This window comes from Engraulis encrasicolus, chromosome 4 (genome assembly GCF_034702125.1).
Source record: "Engraulis encrasicolus isolate BLACKSEA-1 chromosome 4, IST_EnEncr_1.0, whole genome shotgun sequence".
NCBI lineage: Eukaryota > Metazoa > Chordata > Actinopteri > Clupeiformes > Engraulidae > Engraulis > Engraulis encrasicolus.
Window position 1 is genome coordinate 47956480 of NC_085860.1, and position 6860 is coordinate 47963339.

Sequence of the window (6860 nt, forward strand, 5' to 3'; positions counted from 1 at the left end):
TGTAATCCTCACACCATAAGCTTTCCAATGATGTATGATTTAGACAACTTTCTTCGCCTTTGGGGTCATGGGGGACTGATCTGTGCAAACCGGCCCATTCCCCATACGCTTAAAATGACAGCACGAGTGATGTTTAAATAGTCAAAATAAGAAAATTACTTCTTGTACATCCTAATCAAAGCATGCATTGTAATCCTCACACCATAAGCTTTCCAATGATGTATGATTTAGACAACTTTCTTCGCCTTTGGGGTCATGGGGGCCTGATCTGTGCAAACCGGGTTATTCCGCATGCGCTTAAAATGACAGCACGTGTGATGTTTAAATAGTCAAAATAAGAAAATGAGCTCTTATACATCCTTATCAATGCATGCATTGTAATCCTTACACCAGCAGCTTTCCAATGATGTATGATTTAGACAACTTTCTTCGCCTTTGGGGTCATGGGGGACTGATCTGTGCAAACCGGCCCATTCCCCATACGCTTAAAATGACAGCACGAGTGATGTTTAAATAGTCAAAATAAGAAAATTACTTCTTGTACATCCTAATCAAAGCATGCATTGTAATCCTCACACCATAAGCTTTCCAATGATGTATGATTTAGACAACTTTCTTCGCCTTTGGGGTCATGGGGGCCTGATCTGTGCAAACCGGGTTATTCCGCATGCGCTTAAAATGACAGCACGTGTGATGTTTAAATAGTCAAAATAAGAAAATGAGCTCTTGTACATCCTTATCAATGCATGGGGGACTGATCTGTGCAAACCGGCCCATTCCCCATACGCTTAAAATGACAGCACGTGTGATGTTTAAATAGTCAAAATAAGAAAATTACTTCTTGTACATCCTAATCAAAGCATGCATTGTAATCCTCACACCAGAAGCTTTCAAATGATGCATGATTTAGACAACTTTCTTCGCCTTTGGGCTCACGGGGGCCTGATCTGTACAAACCAGGTTATTCGGCATGCGCCTAAAATGACAGCACGTGTGATGTTTAAATAGTCAAAATAAGAAAATGAGCTCTTGTACATCCTAATCAAAGCATGCATTGTACTCCTCACACCATAAGCTTTCAAATGATGTATGATTTAGACAACTTTCTTCGCCTTTGGGGTCATGGGGGCCTGATCTATGCAAACCTGTGGGTGTGTTCTGACTAACATGCCAATGAGCCTGGCTCTTTGGTGTAGCGGTCAGAGCCCCAGAAGATCTTGGTTCGAGTCCCAGCTGGGCAACTCTACTCCCCTTCGCTACAAAGGGGCTATAGAATATCTACGATGTTCCAAAAACTTTTTTGTCTAACTCGTATAGGCTACTTAAGTGATAAATAGGCCTACACATTAAACATTAAACATTCAAACATTCAAACAAAATTCTGAGACATAAAAACTACTGATTTTGTAGACATTTAAGTGGCTGGGGTCAAATTGATTATTGTGTTTATGCTCGGATGTCTGTGAGGCATACGAATCTGAAAAAAAAAGTGACAAATTTCCATTACACAGCAGGTGTTCCCAGGTCTTTTTGATCCGTGCCTTTTTGGGGGCCTTACGCATCAGTATTTTCTACACTGATGCAATACAGACCACATGTTGAGCAGACAAGGCAGGGGTGAATTATGTGGGGTAAGGAGTGCAGATATGGTTTGGTCCTCCACCTTGTGCATTGTTGCAACCTTGTGCAAGAAGAACCCTAGTGCCTCAATCCAAGAGTTTGGCCTGAGTTTACGATCCTCACTGTTGTCTTCAGTGAATTTCAGTGAATAGCTATCACCACTTATGTGAATCTGGAGGCACAACCGTTGAGCGTTGATGTGTGAAATTATTTTTTCACGTCCTAGATGTCCCTGTGGTTTGCAAGCAAAATTTCATCGTGTAGTGCTTATTTGGATGAGGTGAGCTGTCAGATCTAAGGACGCCACATGTCCACAGACAACTGTGAAAGTGAAAGCCCACCTGGTAAACTCCCATTGTCATTGCGATTGTTGCATTGCCATTGCACGATTGTTCAGTGAGCGTAGGGAAGCGAATTTCTAACCAGGTACTTAGTATTTCAAAGCAATCAATGCAAGACATTTGTGCCCTTGTCCCATGTGCCTGACAGTCAGCACTCTCGACCGTTCATGTGCACAAATCCCACAGTAGTCAGTCACCGTTGGCTACATCTTTTTTTCAGTTTGAAAGGGAATCACTGAAGTTGTAAATGATGGAATGTTTTCTTACAAATATATATTTTCTTAATTATAATCTATATATTTTTTCTGTAATGTCTATGAACACGTTATGAATCTGCTAGTCAGAGTTGGTTCTACTCGGTTAACTTTCTGAAACTTAACATCTAATAATCTAAAGTCTATTCTGCTCCGTCAATGTCTACAATTATACTTGAAATGTTACATGTAATGTTGACTTTATGTTGAGTATTTAAATGTACATGTCCAAAACATGTTATTTTCAAAATACCATGTTATGTCAATACCAAATGTGAAATATTATGAAATTTTGCCATAGAATATTTATCCTGAATGTAAAGATGCAATTGGAAATGTGTTAATGGACAATGTGCTTAGACTAAAGTATGTTTTTCAGACCATTAAAGATGCACTGTGTAATCTATCTAGTAGTTTCTTTCTTTAATTCATGCTTACCATTCACAAATGTTAATTTCCCCCCCAAAGTATTCATAATTTATTTTTTCATAACTGAAAAAGTGGATCTTCTCAGTGTCTGTCATTTTGTATGTCCAGAAAAGGACATTTTACCTGCAAAATGTACTGTATGTTCGTATTGATTTAAGTTGTAAGTTAGTATTGATTTATTATTTAGCAAATAATTTCAGGTGAAATAAAAATGTTTGGAGATTGACAAACCACCATGAATCAGTCACATGATTCTTGTGTTGGGTTATGAGGAGCATTCCTAGGCTATGTACCTTAACTGGCACATAGTGTAATGTAATTCTGATAATAATTTTGGAATGTTTTTTAATGATTTATTTCAGACTTTGCAGTATGAGGGGTACTCTATGGAAAAGTGAATAAATGCACAAGCCTAATTGGTACCTACCTATGTTATAATACCAATATAACAACGTGAAATAACATTCAATGCTATAAACTTGTAAACATGAAGATTGAAAGTGAATGAATTATATTTTAACTTCCCCGAAAGTGTGTCCTCTCAATTCCACACAGGTGAGGTGAGTCATCTCATAGTGGAAAAGGAATGTGAGAATCCAAATAGCTGTGATGTTTCTTCAAGAAAGTTGTTCATCATGCACAACTTCATATGTTTTGTTGCTCATGGGTTCAAGATTTAGTAAAATGTATGTCAGATGTAAACAGACACTGGACCAAGTCACTAATTTTTTAAGTCTTAGTCGAGCCACAAGTAAAGACCAAGTCCACATCAAGTCACCATGTAGTCTGTGCAATATTGATCATTACACTTGGTCGTAAATGAAGTTTGCCTACTGCTACTGGTTAAGGGGAAATAATTTCTTTTTTCTTAATGTAATTGTTCCAAATACAAATGCAAAGAATACAATAGGGACTTGACATGCTATTGCATGTCGTTGTCATCTCAAGCCAGGTCTCGATAGTGTTACACTACAGTAGGCCTACAGTCTGAAATTGTCTTGTCTACAGTAGACAAGTCATCCCCTAATATCTAACCAACTCATTTGAAATAATTAGCTATTTCAGTAGCCTATATGTACTTCAATACTGTAGTAGGTATGATGTATAGGCCTATATTTCATTTTTAACACCTAGTGTGTAGGCCACATATTTGTGGCACCCTGTTTGCTGTTATTTATACTGGTATGTGAAACAGATGTAATTGTGAAATACAGCCAAATGTAGGGTGCTTGTTAACTCGATAGGGTTATTTAAAGAACAAAGGACACGAACATCGTTAGAGATCATAGTTTATATTTGATGAGCATCTTCCTCTACGTTGAGAAGAAATTTGGTATTAACCCATAGCTTGTTTGGCCTCCTGGCGGTTACATTCGTAACTGCAGTTGTATCAACACGATGTACCTACTGGGTTTCAAAAGAAAAAAACCCGTCAATTGGACAAATTATTTCACAAATTGCGTATTCGATGTCATTTAGAAGCCAAGTCACAAACAGATATGGTTGGTTAGATCGTGTAAGTGGAGAAAAAGCGGAGAATTTCTATCTTCAGAGGAGCAAGCGCCCAGGCTACAGGTTGGTTGTGGCTGAACAATTTCAACCGTTTCTCTTCCATTCACCGACCTAAAATCCCTTAAAACATCTATTTAAACATAGGGTTTATACTTGTGTTGCCTATCTACAGTCAAATATGTAATACCTGTCGACAAAAAACCGTTTTGGGGAGAGTTGAATAACCCTTTTATTTTGACTAAATCTGCCGCTGACTTCCTCCTGAGCGAACGTTCTATTTTTGCTGGGAGACTCACTAATTTTGCTAGGTTCACGGAGCTTAACTAACATCAGGGGCTGTTCACTCACGGAACTTCCTATTAGCCACAATTGGCTAACCCTAACCACGGGACAGTGCAAAATGAATGGGTGTCAATGGAGTTTTTTACCATTATAATTTTTGTGATTTTTTATAATTTTTTGTCCTGAAATATTAATATTAAGTTCGAAGCTAGAAATAATAAGACCCCATTTGAGTAGCGTTTCGATTATTTTGCGCCACTAGATTATTATATACTGGGTCACAAAGCTCAATTTTTATGGGGCCAAACCCATAAACATTAGCACGATGCTAGCGAGTACAGGTTGAAATCTTCTAACCAGCTGTAAAACTACACACCTGAACGATTTGTCAATACAGCCTATTGTTAAACAACAGCCATAGTGCTTATCAGGAATGTTTTGTTGATAATATTTGTGACTGGAAATGGCAGTAGCAATGTATTTAGCATGGGTTCCCCTTTCCATTCCATACATTTTCCCACATGAAGGACTGGCCTACGCTCGTTACTGCAGAATGCATGCAAAGCTAAATGGCTACAATGGGAACCAATGAGACTGAGCCTTCTCCCTGTGTTCTAATTTCTCTGCTAACATACATAACCGGAAGGAAACTGTCAGCGAATGTGTGTGTAAAAGCGTCACAACAGCTTCAAAATAAAAGTTAAGGTAAACCAGAGAAATTAGAAGGACTGTGGGTAAACGACTGAGCAGTGACAAATTTAACCCTTTAATGCTTAAGTTATTGTACCGACACTAACCCATATGCTAATTGGGATATATCTAATGAAATCTGCTACATTTGCATATATTTCAAAACTCGAAAATTCAAAGTGCCACTGACCCAGGTTTAAAATTATTGTTTGCATATGTTAATATGGTAAATTATCAGAAAAAAACTACCTGTGGATATAAAAAACACGATATTCGTCCGAATTGTTAGTGGAAAATGTAACATATATCAGGCTTGCAAAGATATATCAACAAATTCCTTTGTGGAAATATTAGAAATGTACTTATCAATGTTACTGGGAATTTTGACCTGTCTAGGTGGGACAGACGCAGAGTTTTGGGGTTTGGTGTGTGGGAAAATGCTCATTTTGAGAAATCGGCCAGTCAAGATTGAAATTTTATGCATTACTAGTGTCAAGATTTTCTGGAAAAGATGAGGAATGGTCAACACATTACTAGCAGTAAGCCTGACAGTAGAATAAAACACAGAACAGGTAAATAAACTATTGGATAGCATGGCAAGCATACTGTATAGGGCCAGCAACTGCTGAAACTCAATGCCAGGTGACTGATGCAAGCCACTACAGGTGAATCGGATAACCTTTTTTATTTTGGGATATCTCCACCATGAAACTTAACCAGTTGATTACTCAGATTAATATGAGAAAAATATGCACTGAAAGTTCTCTGTAATCAGTAGGGTAGGGTATGGCATGGCATGGCATGGTAATTCAACCTCATATAATCGAGATATGCTAATTGGCATGCATGTCACATAAAAACTAGGCCTCAGTCAACATCAAAAAATGCTACTTCAAGAGGTTGAAAATTCTGTCACATAATGGGGACATTAGGTCTATCAGATTGTACAACAATATTTGTTCCTTATCACTCAAATTAATATTCATCACCCGTTTTTGCAAGATTTACATATTCTATGAATGCTGGTAATACCGTGTGTGGGTGCATAAAATGTGCTACAACTCAAGAATTCACCATGACAAAATGAAAATAAAGTATTCATCTTGGCAATCAACTGAGTAAGTGATGAAACAATGGTATATTATATGATTATTTCAATCAGTTTACAAAATGTAGGTAAAAACATTCAGCTTTTTGAGAAATTCCATAGAAAATTAATGCGGGTCATTTTTGACACGTTATGCGTTAGAGGGATACTGGTAATAAAAAAAAGAAAACGCATTTTTATTCCAAAGGTTTTGCAAATAAAAATGCGATTAAGTGTTCTATCAATCAAAAACAAGTTAGTGGAGGAATTCTTTGAGTGGTTATGATAATAATGTTCAGAGACTAAATATATATTACTGACTGTATAATAATGCAGTTCTTAACTAATAGGAATATTGGTAAGCTTGTTGTTGGTTTATTTTTGTGCACATTAGTTATTTAATGAATTTAAATATTTATTTTATTTTGCTATACTTCTCCTGCCAACCTGCCGCAGCCCCCCAGGGGTCCCCGACTTCGAAAAATATTGAGCTAGTAGGTTGTGGCCAGAGCACCGTATAGTATCCTGACCTGCAGTGCACACCATAATGTATGATACATGATGACAGCTATGGTGTGATGTGTGAAATAAAAAAAATCATGTTTGCTAATTACTTCACATGTATTAGGCCTACTTGTTATACAT